This window comes from Agelaius phoeniceus, chromosome 2, assembly GCF_051311805.1.
Source record: "Agelaius phoeniceus isolate bAgePho1 chromosome 2, bAgePho1.hap1, whole genome shotgun sequence".
Taxonomy (NCBI): Eukaryota; Metazoa; Chordata; class Aves; order Passeriformes; family Icteridae; genus Agelaius; species Agelaius phoeniceus.
In genome coordinates this window covers 630,759-646,683 of record NC_135266.1, presented here as the reverse complement: position 1 = coordinate 646,683, position 15,925 = coordinate 630,759, and the positions used below count along the sequence as shown (strand labels likewise).

General features: G+C 54.3%; 1 long non-coding RNA gene across 1 annotated transcript in view; it reads right to left on the bottom strand.

Annotated features, from left to right (window-relative positions):
- The window catches only part of LOC129133035 (uncharacterized), a 75,812-nt gene extending 64,883 nt beyond the window's left edge, over positions 1-10,929 (bottom strand). Inside the window, exon 1 of the long non-coding RNA XR_008535900.2 lies at positions 10,856-10,929. This is a non-coding gene — a long non-coding RNA (uncharacterized LOC129133035). The remainder of the gene's footprint in view (positions 1-10,855) is intronic.
- Positions 10,930-15,925: the final 4,996 nt, after the last annotated feature.

Here is a 15,925-nt window from a genome sequence, read left to right as displayed (position 1 = left end):
TGTTAGTGCACTTCTACTCTAAATATAACATACTGACACTTAATTCCAATACCTATCAATCACCAGTGTTAGACAGTACACTTCTATTCTAAATATAACATATTGACACTTAATTCCAATACCTATCACCTGTTAGACAATGCACTTCTACTCTAAATATAACATATTTACACTTAATTCCAATACCTATCACCCAGGTTAGACAGTGCACTTCTACTCTAAATATAACATATTGACACTTAATTCCCAATACCTATCAATCACCTATGTTAGACAGTGCACCTCTCTCTACTCTAAACCAATCCCAAAGTGCCAGCATCACTGCAGAAAATGGAGAAGAAGAAGAAGGAGGAGAAAGGCCAGACACACCCAAGTCCCTCCATCTTGTCCCCAAAACCCCCATACCAAAAATCCTAAAATCTACATTTTCACCCTGTGGTAATTTTATTATTACACCATTCAAGCCTCTGTGACTTTCATGTCCTCATACAAAGCTGGTAACTCGCTCCAGGGGTCACAATCAAACCCACAGGTGCTCTGGGCTGTGTGCCAGGGTCTCTGAGCCCCCCAGCGGGGTCCTTGGTAACTCTGGACACCCGGAGGGATGCACTGAGTTCTGACACCCAGATTTGCCTGGATCTGCTCTGGAGCTGCTGGGAACGTGTGGGATGTGTGCTCAGGGGGAGCTGAGGTGCTTCCAGAGCCTCCCTCCAAACCCCTGAGCTGCCCCAGGGGGGTGAGATTCCTTCCTCTCCTTCCCTCAGAGCCCGGCCCTGCTCTGGGAGCTGCCCAGGGAGCTTTGCAGTGCCCAGCCCTGCAGGTGTCCCCTGCAGGTGGCACTGAGTGCTCTGGGCTGGGGACAAGGTGCCCATGGGGCACAGCTGGCACTGCATGGGCTGGCAGGGCTGGGCCAGCCCCGGGGATTTGGGGATTCAGGGACACAACCACACAAACAGCTCTCAGCCCTTCCCAGGCTGCTCCAGCTGCTCCCTGTCCAGGGAAAGGGATGAGCCTCTCACCATGAGTGCTTCAAGGGCCTGGGCTCTCAGGGCTTTTTTCTTTAACAAGGGGGAGAAGTTGCTCTTAACCAGGCAGGGGAGGCTGGAGCAGAACTGTCTGGCTGAGTTATGTTCTCCCCTTCTGGCTTTATCTCCATTAAAGGGGCATAAATTCATTTTGGGCTCCAGTTCTGCAGGGGTCAGGCTCTGCACAGCCCAGATCAATGGCCCGGCTGTTCACCCTGCACACATGGGGGGCTCTGAGGCAGCGGGGCTTGCGGGGGGGCTCTTTTCAGATAAAAAAGATAAAAAATAGTGCTTTGCCATTATTCCCTCCCATCCTAGCCAGCCCTTTCCTGTGGCACTTCAGAAACCCTGCAAGCCCCAACCCAGACCATTCCATTTTGAAATAATGAAAATTAGCAAGGCCAAAACAGGCCCTAAAATGCTTGGCTGGATTTTCTTGGCCTCTTCAAGTGCTGATAAACCCTTTTATTCAGGAGTAAAGGAAGCCAGGCAGCAGAAGTCACATCCCCACTGACTCAGATCTCTTGGGATGGGGGTGGGATATTCCCTTGAGAATTCCAAGGTGGGAACGAGCCCAGCACATTGCAGGAGGAGGGGGCTGGAGGGACAAAGTGAGACAGCACCAGCACCACCCTCAAATGCCACCCTGGGCATCCTCAGACTTCCCAAAGTGCTCCACACGTGTGTGATCACACACAGAGATGGAGAGCAGCTGGGAGGAGGAATTTGCCCGTGGAAAGGCTGCCCAGGGAGCTTTGCAGTGCCCAGCCCTGCAGGTGTCCCCTGCAGGTGGCACTGAGTGCTCTGGGCTGGGGACAAGGTGCCCATGGGGCACAGCTGGCACTGCATGGGCTGGCAGGGCTGGGCCAGCCCCAGGGATTTGGGGATTTGGGGACACAAAGCCCCCCAGAGAGCCGGGAGGGGCTGATGCCGGGGTCACAGCAGCCTTTGGGTTGATTTAACCCATTCCATGCCCCCAGGGCACTGCTCCCAGCGGGGCAGAGCAGCCCCGGGTGAGCCGGGCCGGCTCTCAGGGCGATCCCAGCCCCGCCGGGAACTGCAGAGCTCCGGCCCTAAAGGGTGAAGCGGGAGCAGGGTCCGTGTGCAGCCTCCTCCTGCTCCTTTCCCCCTGGCCGGGCTGCGGGATCGGCCCTTCCCTGTGATTAATATCTGGGAAGCTTCTTAACAAGGCCGGGCTTGATAGGTGGCTCTTGTTGGAGGAAATTTATGGCCTGGTACTTCCTCAGCGAGACTTCCCACGTCGAATTGTTGAACATTACTGACCCTGCTGCCCAACACGAGGGGGTGGGGATTTACACAGATGTCTGGTAACTGTGGAAGGTGCAAAAATCCAGAAGAACAACCTGCATGACATCCATTGGAAGCGGCTGGTGCGCAGGGGTCAGGGGGAGGCCCGCGCCAGCGTGTGAGCCGCAGTGTTTTGGTGCAGTTTGTTTTTTGATTAGTGCAGTTCATGACCGGGCCATCCCACCTGAATAACAATCAGCGCGATTCACGGCGGGCCGGGAGAGGGCAGGGCCGCCCGCCGCGCCGCCCATATGGAGCCGGCCCTGGGAAGTGCGGAACCTTCCCAAACCCAGATGGTTCGGCTTGACGGCTCTGGCACGGCCCCAGCAATCACCTCGGCTGCGAGATGAGACCAGCCAGAGGCTGAGCCCCGCTCCCCGCAGCCCCCGCCCGCCTCCCTGCCGCTGTACCGAGGAAACAAAGGGAGACGGGATGCGCGGGCAGCCCGGGATGGCACGGGTTAATGGGATGGGGTGGCATGGCATGGCATGGCAGGGGATAACGGGATGGGACTGTTGGATTAAGGGGGTTTATTGTATTTAGAGATGGGGCAGCTGAGAGGTGTTTTAAAAACTTTCATTCCATTTTCAGTCTCGTGTGAAGGGTGAGGCAATACAGATGTTATAATTCACACCATCACAATCAGAAACCAATTATTTTCTAATTACAATATATTATAAGTGTTTCTTGGCCTGTCAGCTTTAGCCACACCACCCTCTAAATATCCTAAATCCAGTCATCTGAAATTACCCCTCCTGGGTCATTTTGGCTTTTTTTTTTTTTTTTTTTTTTGGTAAGGCCACCTTTTGAAATTTGTTTCTAGCTCCATTTCTCTCAGTGTCTGTCCTATTCCATGGCATTTCTAAGTCAGCATTTCTTGTCTCAAGGTTTGCACACAGATGCACACTGGGTGAGCCTTCTGCCAGGCTTTGGGGATTTTCTATAAATCCATTTCCCACTTACTTATGGGAACAAAGCCATGGGATGGGATGGGATGGGATGGGATGGGATGGGATGGGATGGGATGGGATGGGATGCTGAGCCATGCTGGTGTTAAACCCAGGCTCTGCCCCACTGCAGTTGGGTTTTGCCGTAATTTTTTTATTGTGTGGGATTTTTCCTTTTTCCCTCCTCTGTCTTTGCTTCACACAGGTGAGGGGAGCATGGAGGGACAAAGCTGTGCCCGAGGGAGCAGGGGGAGGTGAGGAGGTGAAGCTGTTTGGTTTTTGGGAACAGGGAGCTGCTGCCCGGACCCTTCTGTGCTGCTCTTTCTGCTGCTTGGGCAGGGAAATCTCCACCTGCAATGACAGTTCCAGTCACCATGGACAGGATGAATTTCTGGGGGCATATCCCCGAATCCCTGGGGCTGGCCCAGCCCTGCCAGCCCATGCAGTGCCAGCTGTGCCCCATGGGCACCTTGTCCCCAGCCCAGAGCACTCAGTGCCACCTGCAGGGCTGGGCCCTGCACCACGGTGAGATAATGACAAGAACCAGCTGCTGGAAGAGGCAGAGGGACACCTCAGGGAGAGATAAAATCAAGTCCCGGCCACTCTGGGCCCTGGGTGGGAGGATGTGGGACGTGCTCGGGGAGGGAGGGGCAGGGCAGGAGCTCTGCTGAGCTGGCCGAGGTTCTGGAGGGAGCCTGGGCCCGGGCTTGGTTCGCTGCCAGCAGCCAGGACACCCTGCAGGGGAGGGGACAGCCAGGAGCCTTTGCACCATCTGGTTCTAGAAAGGCACCGGGCAAAGGTTGGGCTGGGTGACCTTGGAGGGCTCTTCCAGCCCTGGGGGTTCTGGGCTTTGGTTTTACCCCTCGGAGCAGAGGCTGGGCTGGAGAAACCCAGGAAAGGGGGAAACCTGAGCCCGGGGAGTTCTTGTTGAGGAGTGGAATGGGAGGGTGTCACAGACATCTTTCATGGAAAAATCCTTTCCTTAGGATTGTTCCTCCTGAGAAGCTGAGAGGCCTCAGGAACAAAATGCAACCAATGGTTATCTGCTGCTGTGGAATGCAACAGGTGCATCTGGGATTGGGCTCATGTGGTTGTTTCTAATTAATGGCCAATCACAGTCAGCTGGCTTGGAGACTGTCCGAGACACAAACCTTTGTTATCATTCTTTCTTTTTCTATTCTTAGCCAGCCTTCTGATGAAATCCTTTCTTCTATTCTTTTAGTATAGTTTTAATACAATATATATGATAAAATAATAAATCAGCCTTCTGAAACATGGAGTCAGATCCTCGTCTCTTCCCTCATCCTGGGACCCCTGTGAAAATGGTCACAGGAGGAGGAGGAGGAGGAGGAGGAGGAAGCACTGCTGAGAAACCCCCAGCCTGAGGAGCCCCAGCTCTGCCCCCTGCCCAAGGAGAGCCCTGATCTCTCCCTGCTCCCTCAGTGCCCTGTGTGTGACAATTCAGGCTGGGGACATTAAAAGTGCAGCTGGAGCTGGGCCCTCCTTGGCTGTCCCTGTCCTTCAGGGTGCAGTGTAGCAGGGAATTGGTATATTTGGTGTTTTACTGCTTTTAAAATCATTCCTCCCTGAAAACAAGTGAATCCCTAATGCTGAGTTTCTAAACAGACAAGATGAGAGCTGCTAAAAGGAATCATTTACACAAATAGCTTGTACAGGGTCCTTTGAACACTGTGCTCTAAATCTTTTGAGTCTCATGAGTATTCATAGTGGTTTTCAAATAATTTGAAAGCGATTTCTTAATGAAGGCTAAAATATCCCTTTTAAACTTCTAAGTGATGTTGTTTTCCTTGATCACCTCTATGCATCCCATATTCCCGTGCCCTTCTCTCTGCTGCATATTCATGTCCCTGGGATAATTTCAAGGCATGTTTGACAGTGATAAATAAAACTCATCCATCATGGAGCAGAACCTCTGGGGAAAATGAACTCTCCCAGTTCCAGCACCGTCCCTCTCTGCATGATTATGAACCAGAGCTGCTCCAACCCCTGGCAGTATTTAAGGAGCTGGCAGAACATTTATTCCTGGTTCAAAAGGAAGAAAACTCCCTGCTGGTTCTTTCCAGACCCTGGGACAGGGCCAGCCTTTGCTGCACCTTGCTGGATTTGTCCCAGCTGTGCCCCTGGTGCTGCTCCGGGAGAGGAGGGATGGAGGATCTGGGCTGTGTCTGACTCCCCTGGGAAAGGTGGGAAGTTCACTTGCTTGTGGGATATAAATGTAATATTCCTGAGTGCCTTTTCAGTGGAGTGAAGCCATTCCAGCTCAGGACACTGTAGGATTGGTGGGGGTAGCACAGTCAGGATGGATGGAGATGAGAGATCCCTGAAGCCAGGGCTGGAACTTGGGGTTCATTGCAAAGGGCCTGGGGGCAGGGCCCTGCTGGAGCTGCCAGACACAGCTCAGAGCAGGACTGAGAGAAGAGAGGGGCAGAGAGGGTGAGAGAGTAAAAGCATAAGAGTGTAAAAGGCAAGAGGTAAGAGACAAGAGGTAAGAGTAAGAGCTAAGAGAGCGAGGTTCCCATTCCAATACCATAAATCTTCTGTGTTGAATATTCTGATTCTCACTAACCAATCCAGTACAAGATAGAAATCCCATAGCATTTCCATACAGCCTATAAGAATCATTACATTCCCACACTGTGTTACATTTTAAACCCTACAAACTCCTCTTTGGGCCCCTCTGCCAAGCTGCAGGGTCTGCTCTGACCCCTGGAGCTGTCTGCAAGCAGAGGGTGTTGTTCCATCAAAAGGGGATCACCTTCAGCTGGCCACACCATTGTTTTCCAGTTGTTCAGTGAGTGAGGGATCTCAAAGCTTGCTTTCATTTAACTCTTGCTTATAGTTTCCATATTCTCACAATCTTTTGCCAGACAATCATATTTATAAGGTTTTCCTGTTTCATCTTCCCCAAGAGGACACTGTGGCTGGAAGAGCCTACAGAGATCCCTGTGCTCACCCCAGAGGTGCTGCTGCTCCTCAAAAATGGAAATATCACCCTATTTACCAGCAGCCCTCCCTGTCCCAGCTCCCAGGAGCTCCCTGAGGTGGCACAGCAGCGCTGGGGCTGGAATGCAGGGGCAGAAGCAGAGAGGGAAGCTGCAGCAGGAGAGCCCAGCCCAGCACAGGGGCACCAGGGCTGCTCCCAGCTCCAGTTCTCCCCCACAGCTTGGTCCAGGAGGTTTGGGAGGGAATTCCACGCCCAGGAGTGGCACTGAGCCCTGCTGGCTGCCAGGGGTGGGTGCTTGCACTCAGGGTCTGTCTGGGGAGGAGCGAGGCCCTGCTTTGGGATGGGAAGGTTTTAGGGCCCTGCTTTGGGATGGGGAAGGTTTTAGGGCCCTGCTTTGGGATGGGGAAGGTTTTAGGGCCCTGCTTTGGGATGGGGAAGGTTTTAGGGCCCTGCTTTGGGATGGGGAAGGTTTTAGGGCCCTGCTTTGGGATGGGGAAGGGTTTAGGGCCCTGCTTTGGGATGGGGAAGGGTTTAGGGCCCTGCTTTGGGATGGGGAGGGTTTAGGCCCTGCTTTGGGATGGGGAGGGTTTATGCCCTGCTTTGGGATGGGGAGGGTTTTAGGAGCCTGCTTTGGGATAGGGAAGGGTTTAGGGGCCTGCTTTGGGATGGGGAAGGTTTAGGGGTCTGCTTTGGGATGGGGAAGGGTTTTAGAAGCTTGTTTTCCTCCAGCTACCCCAGCAACCAACTGCACCAAGCAGAAGGGGGCTTGAAATCGTGTCAGGGACTCGATTCTGGGGTGGTTTTTGTTGGACCCTGCCCATCCTCACATCCCAGCCTGGCTGGGCCAAAGCAAAGGGAAAGTTTTCTGTGTCAGGAGCTGGAGGGAAGGCACACCTTGAGCCAGGAGGGGAGCACAGGGCAGGATTTATCTCACCTCCCTCAGGGCTCCCATGTCCCCTCGGTCACTCTAGGGCACCTGCAGGGAGGGGTGGCTGCATTTGCACCTCCTGTGGGTGCCACATGGCTCAGCACAGCCAGCTTGAGGAAGGCTGTTCATTTTGGGCTGGTTAAATCAGATGTGGTGGGGACAGAGCCCTCAGGTGTAGGGGCACAGAACCCCCAGGTGTGGGGGCACAGAACCCCCAGGTGTGGGGGCACAGAACCCCCAGGTGTGGGGGCACAGAACCCTCAGGTGTGAGAGCACAGAACCCCCAGGTGTGAGAGCACAGAACCCCCAGGTGTGGGGGCACAGAACCCCCAGGTGTGGGGGCACAGAGCCCTCGGGTGTGGGGGCACAGAGCCCTCAGGTGTGAGAGCACAGAACCCTCAGGTGTGGGGGGGGGCACAGAGCCCTCGGGTGTGGGGGCACAGAACCCCCAGGTGTGGGGGCACAGAGCCCTCGGGTGTGGGGGCACAGAACCCCCAGGTGTGAGAGCACAGAACCCCCAGGTGTGGGGGCAGGGACAGAATACTCATCATGGTGTGGGGGAAGGCAGTGCAGGGAGGAGATGCAGGGAGGAAGGAGATGCAGGGAGGAGATGCAGGGAGGAGATGCAGGGAGGAAGGAGATGCAGGGAGGAAGGAGATGCAGGATGGAGATGCAGGGAGGAGGGCGATGCAGGGAGGTGATGCAGGAGGGAGATGCAAGGAGGAGGGCGATGCAGGGAGGAGATGCAGGGAGGAAGGAGATGCAGGGAGGAAGGAGATGCAGGATGGAGATGCAGGGAGGCGATGCAGGGAGGAAGGAGATGCAGGAAGGAGATGCAGGGAGGAAGGAGATGCAGGGAGGAAGGAGATGCAGGATGGAGATGCAGGGAGGAAGGAGATGCAGGGAGGAAGGAGATGCAGGATGGAGATGCAGGGAGGCGATGCAGGGAGGAAGGAGATGCAGGGAGGAAGGAGATGCAGGATGGAGATGCAGGATGGAGATGCAGGGAGGAGGGCGATGCAGGGAGGTGATGCAGGAGGGAGATGCAGGGAGGAAGGAGATGCAGGGAGGAAGGCGATGCAGGATGGAGATGCAGGGAGGAGGGCGATGCAGGAGGGAGATGCAGGATGGAGATGCAGGGAGGCGATGCAGGGAGGAGGGCAATGCAGGGAGGCGATGCAGGAGGGAGATGCAGGGAGGAGGGAGATGCAGGGAGGAAGGCGATGCCGTGCGGGACAAGGGGACGCTGCAGGTGCCCCGGAGCCCCGGGCAGCGCTGCGGGGCCGGAGCAGCCGCGGGGGCTCAGCAGGGCTCAGCACAGCCGGGCTGCACCGGGCGGGTTCCAGCACCGCTCCCGGCCCCGGGATCACGGCCGGGGCTGCTCGGGAATCACAGGCGGTGAGGAATGACCAGCCTGACCTTTCCTCCCGGGCCGGCCCGGCCGCAGCGCTGTTGCCATAGCGGGGACATTCATTCATTCCCCCGCAGTTGCCCAGAGACCGGAGCCCGGGCGGCCCCGCTGGCACTCGAGATGTTTTATCCCGGTGGCACTCGAGATGTTTTATGCGCCGTGCGGGGCCGGGGTTAAGACCTTATCCCGTATTCTGGCCCTGCTCAGCCCGTCCCTCCCTCTTGAGCGCTCTCGGGATGCTCGCGGGGAGTGACCTGTGACAGCGACACTCCAGCCCTTTGTCCCCGCAGAGTGCCCGGCTCTCCAAGTGGCGCTGAGAGGATTTGGGCCGTGTCCTCAGAGCCGGCAGAGCCACGGCCGTGCCGGGGTTACGGGAGCAAGGAGGGAAAGCTGATTGCCGGGAGGGGCTGCGGTGTTTCCCCTCTGTCGCAGACACATTTTATGGAAAAATCCTTCCCTTAGGATTTTTTTTTTCTCTCCTGAGAAGCTGAGAGGCCTCAGGAACAAAATGCAAACAATGGTTATCTGCTGCTGTGGAATGCAACAGGTGCATCTGGGATTGGGCTCATGTGGCTGTTTCTAATTAATGGCCAATCACAGCCCAGCTGGCTCAGACTCTCTGTCCGAGCCACAAACCTTTGTTATCATTCCTGTTCTATTCTTAGCCTGCCTTCTGATGAAATCCTTTCTTCTATTCTTTTAGTATAGTTTTAATATAATATATATGATAAAATAATAAATCAGCCTCCTGAATCATGGAGTCAGATCCTCGTCTCTTCCCTCATCCTCAGACCCCTGTGAGCACCATCACACCCCTCCTCGGCTCCCATCCCAAGGGAATGCTGCGCCCGAGGGGCTCTGCCACTCCCAGAAATTCCTGGGCATTTTCCAAACCTCCCCCCAGAGTGTCCCTCCCCCCTCGATACTTCACTGAGTGACAAAGAAAAGGAGGAAAAGTTGGTGCTGTGGCTCTGTTCCTCCCTTCCTGAGATGTCCCTCGGCAGATTGGAGCTGGAAAGTGGATGGGAGCAGGAGCAGGGGTTTCAGAATCCCCCTCCTGGAGGTTTATCTGAAGGCTCTGGTGCCTTTCCTGCTGTTCGCGGGAGGATTATCAGACACACCCTGGAAAATCCTCCTGCACTGCAGCACATCAGGAGTCACAGGGGAGGTTTGGTCAGCTCAGGAGCTCAGGTGGGTTTATCCAGGGGCTCTGGGGGTGGGAGCACTCAGGAGAAGGGATCAGGGTGGTCTGGGACAAGGGAAGCAGCCAAGGACACAGAGCAGGGCTCAGGCAGGACCTCACAGGGCCAGGGAAGAGGAGACTCCAGAGGAGCCGCCCTGGGGCTGATCATGGCCATGGTGTGGGGTCCTTGCCCATGGAGGCCACTGGTTCTGCTGGAGCTGGGGGAAGGGAGCTTCTCCTCTGCTCTCTCTGGTCACACAATCCCCAAATCCCCAACTCCCTGGGGCTGGCCCAGCCCTGCCAGCCCATGCAGTGCCAGCTGTGCCCCATGGGCACCTTGTCCCCAGCCCAGAGCACTCAGTGCCACCTGCAGGGGACACCTGCAGGGCTGGGCACTGCAAAGCTCCCTGGGCAGCCCCTGCCAAGGCCTGAGCTCCCTTGCCATGGGCAAATCCTCCCTGAGAACAAATCTGTTCCGTTTCCATCCTCGGGGAAGGCAGCCCAAGGGTCAGTGAGTGAGCAGAGCACAGGGATCCACCTCAGCACTTTTGGATGGAGCTGAGCTCCAGGCTCTGTGCTCTGAGGCTGCCTTGGATTCCTTTAGCAGGAAAAACAACCTTCCTGAGGGGACCTTTTACACCTCAGAGTGGATTCCTAAAGGTCCCTCCCAGGTGAGGTGGGCTGGAGCCTGCACAAGGAGCTGCTGCCCCTCTCCCTGTGAGCTGCACTGGGCTGACCTGGAGTCCTGGAATTTTGGGATTGGGAGTTGTATGGCTGGTCTCAGTTGGCTCTGTGACTCCTGATCCTTTTCACTCCAAATTCCTTCTGCTCAGGGTGCTGTTGAGACTCTGCCAATGCCACTGAGCTCTGAGGAGCTGTTCCCATTCCAGACTCATTCCCACGTTCTCCACGTGCCAGGCACTGCTCAGACCCTGCTGTGCCAGCCTTGAGGGGAGTTCTGTGTGTGCAGGAAGGCTCCCAGCCAGCTTCCAAGGCTGAGTGGGCTTGGCACATGGAATCATGGAATGGTTGGACTTGGGAGGGACCTTCAAGATCATCCAGTGCCACCCCTGGCATGGCAGGGACACCTCCCACTGTCCCCAGTGTCCAGCCTGGCCTTGGGCACTGCCAGGGATCCAGGGATGGAATTCCAGCCCAGCCCCTGCCCACCCTGCCAGGGAACAATTCCTCATTGCCAAGATCCCATCCAGCCCTGCCTTCCTTCAATTTGAAGCCATTCCCTGGGTGCTGTCCCTGCATCCCCTGGAAATTGTCTCTCTCCAGCTTTCCTGGGGCTCCTGCAGGCCCTGCAAGGCCACCCTGAGCTCAGCCCAAAGCTTCTCCTGTGCAGGTGAACAATCCCAGCTGTGCCAGCCTTTCCTCCCAGCAGAGCTGCTCCATCCCTCTGCCCATCCTGGAGCCTCCTCTGGCCTGTGGAATGTGTGGGAGCAAGAATGTGCTGCCACAAGCCAAACTGGGACTGTCACCCCAGGGCCACCGGGTCCAGCAGGGCCTGCTGCTCTTGGGAAGCTCCGTGGTGGCTCCCACGGGCGGGGCAGGCCCAGCAGGGCTGGACCAGAAGGAGCAGAGCAGGTCAGGGTCAGTCAGGGTCAGTCAGGCACTGGCCCTGCTCCTCTCCCAGGGATCCTTTCCTGGGGAAGGAGGGAATGGGGGAATGGGGAGTGGTGGTCCCACCTGGATGTGGCTGAACAGAGGGACCCTGGGAGAGGGGACAGGGAAGCTCAGGGATGTGGAAGCTGTGCCACCTCCCAGCCCAGCCCAGCCCAGCAGCTCTCAGGGATCCCAGCCTGGCTGCTCCCCCTGACCCCTTGCCATGGGCTTGGTGTGTTGGGGTGCTTTTTGTTTGGTTGGGTTTTTTTTTGTGGAATTTCTTCTTTTTTTTCTTTCCCCTTGGAAGAATTAAAAAGTAGGGCTTCCATGAATAAATATAACTCTTAGCTCCATCTTATTAACCAACAGCAATTTCGGGCTAAATACAGTGAGTACTCACAAAAAGCCAAGAATAGAAAATTGTTTAAGTGGCCAAAGAAAGTTTCTCCCATTGTGCTGGGAGCCAAGCTATGCCAGCTATATGTAAATGTATGCAGTGGGCTCTGTGCATGTGTCCACTTTGAAGTTGCCATCTGAATTTAATTCTGCCTTTGTGATTAAATCAGGCCATTACGTTTAATCTCACTTAATAGTAAGAAACGCTCTTTGTTGTTTTCTATAGGCAACATATTCTGCCCCTAACATATACAGCTTGGCATTCACACTTCCCTATTAATCCCCGATGGCTGATAATTGCCTCAGCTCCAAGTTCTGTGTCCAATTCACAAGGGAACTGATTGCAGCCATTCTTCCCCTATACATTAATGCCCTGTTTTGGTCCCACTCCTTTGGCTCAGTGAACCCTATCAAGCTGGCCACATTTTCTGGCCATGTGGGCGTATTGTAAGATGTTAAATTAAATTCGGGGCTGACCCCCTAAACACCAGAATCCATTAGAGCTGCGAGGTAGCTGATTGACAAGTGGGGCTACTTTGCCACTCAAAAAAAAACCCAAAAAAAAAACCCTGACATAAAAAACCCCACCAAACCCAAACCAGGCTAAATAAGGCTGAAGATTTTGTTTCAAGGTCTTCTGCCTGCTGTCTCTCTCCTTCCAATTTCATTACTGCCCTGGTAATTATTGCCATGGTATTGTTTCATTGATCCTACATATGTCAGGCAGGGAATTTCTTTGGAAAAAGACCAAGGAGCTGGGAGATGTCTTTAGTTTGCTTCAGTCTGGGAGCCCATGGAGATTTTTTTTTCCCAAGTGTAATCAATTGAGAGAGCTGGGTTTTGGGAGTTCCTCTTTTTCTCATTTATTTTTCCTTTCCAGAAGAGGAGCCCAATTCCCACTCACTGATGATGCCCAAGGGGCCTCAGGCTGTCATTTTTTAATTTTCCCAGATATGATAAGAAACCCAACTCAGGGCAGATTCCCTCAGGGAGAGGATTGGAAAGGGACACTCAGACTCTGCAGGGACAAACACCAATGGTTTGGGTCCCTTTCCTTTCCCAAAATCCTGCATTTAAACAGACCCAGAGGTTTTTAATCACAGAAAAAAAAATAAGCTGGTGTCTCAAATAGCACAAATAAACGGGGGCTTGTCGCTCATGGTGCCACAACTTCCCTCCAGAGCAGGGACCACAATTCACAGAATCCCCAAATCCCTGGGGCTGGCCCAGCCCTGCCAGCCCATGCAGTGCCAGCTGTGCCCCATGGGCACCTTGTCCCCAGCCCAGAGCACTCAGTGCCACCTGCAGGGGACACCTGCAGGGCTGGGCACTGCAAAGCTCCCTGGGCAGCCTGTTGTGCATTTATTTGTTTTAATTCCACAGGTATTTGGAATAACAATCCATAATGCATCCCCGCAGATGTTAGCTCCTAACCAACATGAACTTAAAACCATTGGATCCCAAAATGTGTTGGGTGGGGAGGGACCTCAAAGATCACTTTGTTCCATGGGCAGGGACATCTTCCACAGTCCCAGGGCGTTCCAAGCCCCACCCAACCTGGCCTGGAATGGATGAAGGGAAAAGGAATGGCAGCCCTGGCACAGGGTGCCCAGAGCAGCTGGGGCTGCCCCTGCATCCCTGGCAGTGCCCAAGGCCAGGCTGGGCACTGGGGACAGTGGGAGGTGTCCCTGCCATGGCAGGGGTGGCACTGGGTGGGATTTGGGGTCCCTCCCAGCCCAACCCAGTCTGGGGTTCTGGGATCCCATGGAACAGCTCCCCTGGGTTTGCTGTGCCCAGCCCAGGATCCTGGCAGCATTCCTGGCTGCTTTGCTGGGCCAGCACAGGCCCAGCTCCATGGGGAATGTCCCACCTGGAGGAGTTTGCTGCCCCGAGCAGCTGAGCAGGGGCAACATTCTGGAGTTTGTTTGAGGAGTGCCAAAGGAAAAGAGAAGGATTTTAACACTTGGGTCACTTGAAAAGCACCCTCTGAGCCCAGGGAAGCAGAACTCAGCTGCTATTGAACAATTCCATCAATCTTTGGGCATCCTAAAGTGAAAAATCTGATTTGAAGTCCTTTTGTAACCAACTCTTTATGGAAATGCTATTAAAAATCCAGTAAATGCCACCTGCTATAAGGGGGGTTTAAGTCCAAGAATCCTGAGGAGCAGAAGGTGATCTGAGCCTCATCTTTGGATCTCCTTCCTTTCTCCTGCCTCTCAGCCCTTCAGCTCACAACCAAACACTTCCTTTGCTCCAGGTACCTTTTCCCTCCCATTTTCTTGTCTGTTCAGGAGGCTCCAGGTGTGGATTGACCCGAGCAGAACTTTGGGGTTTATCACCACTCCTGGAAAGGACAAAGCCACCGTGACCCATCCATTGCTGCCAGCACCAAGAACAGACAGGAGAGGGGTTTTTAATTTTTTATTTAAATGTAGGTGCTGCTCCCAAAGCTGTGATTCTCAACACTCACCTCCAAACCAGCGACCCTAAAACACTGCATGGGTGCTCTTTCTTTTCAGCCTGTTTCAGCCTTTTTGTGAGGCATTTGAATTAATTCATTAACGCTGCTACCTGGCCTCACACTGGCCTGGACAAAAGTCACTTTATTCCAGAAGCTGCCCCTGTCCTGCTGCACTCTCTGATCCTGGGGCTGGAGACCCCGTGAGAGCCAAAGGATTTTGGATTTTGTCCTGGTGGTTTCCAAGGGCCACTCTGAGGAAAACTGGTGGGGAGTGAGATTAATGGTGTAATTAAGGAGCAGGGAAGAAATCTGCTGGGTTTGTCTGAGCAGCGATTTGTGTTTACAACAAAACCCCCAGAGCTCCCCGAACCCCCCAGAAGCTGAATGGTGTTTAATAAATCAATAATCTGATTAAGTTACCCACCCATCCAGATAATGACCTGACTTTATGGGGATTTTCTCTGGACTCTGCCACAGACTTAAACTTATATTGGGTCAAACAAAGCTCTGGAGGGAGCCTTGGGAAGTCTGGCTGAGGTCTGGAGCTGGTTTTTCATCTTTCATCAGAACTCAGGTTAGATGTCAGCAGGGTGGGTGCTGCTGGCTGGGACAGCACACCCAAAAAGCAGAGATTTGCTTTGAAAACAACCAGAAAAAGTGGCCCCAAAGCTGCTGACCCATGGGGTGTGACCCCAGCACAAAACTGGAAGCAGCAGAGTCACAAATAAATTTAAAATTAATCATATTTATCCCTCCCTGCATTTAAAGACCAGTTTAAGTTTTGAACTTCTCCCAGGCTGCCCAGCAGCTGCTCTGGATTTGTTCTTGGCTGTAGCAGGGGGCTGGGGACATTCCCAAACAGGACCCCAGAAATTCTGGGTGTCTCCTTGAAGTCCTTCTGTGAAAAAGCAGGAACAAAACTGTGCCAGCTTTAAAGGGACTTGGAAATCCCTGCAGGCAAAACATGCAAAAATTTCATCTTGCTGCCATTGTTATTTGCCAAAGTTTGCAGCATTTTCCTATTAAACCCTCTGTGATTTCCAGTGGGGAGCTGTGACAGCAGCAGCTGGGGGACATCACCTGGGCAGGAGCAGGGAGAGGCTTCCCCTCACTGGGCTCTGAGGATGGTTGGATTTTCTGACCCAGAGATGGGGCAACTCAGAGGTGCTTTACAAACTTTTATTCCATTTCCAGTCTCACATGAAGGGTGAGTCAATACAGATGTTCTAACTCGCCCCATCACAAGCAGAACCCAGCTATTTCCTGATTATAATCCATTATTTGCAGCACTCTCTGCCAGCCCATTTCCTCCGAGGAGCTGCCTGGCGTTTGGAATTCCGAGCCCGTGTGCGGGTGCAGCACAAGGCCCCGGCTCCTCTGGCAGCCCTTTATCCCCGGGGCTGTGCAATGTGCCCGGAGCCTGCCCACGTCCTGCCGCCCCAGCGGCGCTGCCAGCGCGGCGCTGAATGCTTGGCACGGCTTTCCCGGGAGCTGCTCGAGCTGCCCAACCTGCATCTCGCATCCTGCCACCACCCAAGTCGTACAATAACCATCTGGACTGGCCTCGCAGCTCCTTTCAGCGCCCAGACAAAGTCACTGGTTCCTTTCCATCGCCAGCAGCGGGGCCGCCGGGCAGGGCTCTGCTCTCTGGGCGGCTCCTGCAGGATGCTCCTTTATCCCTGGGGCTCTG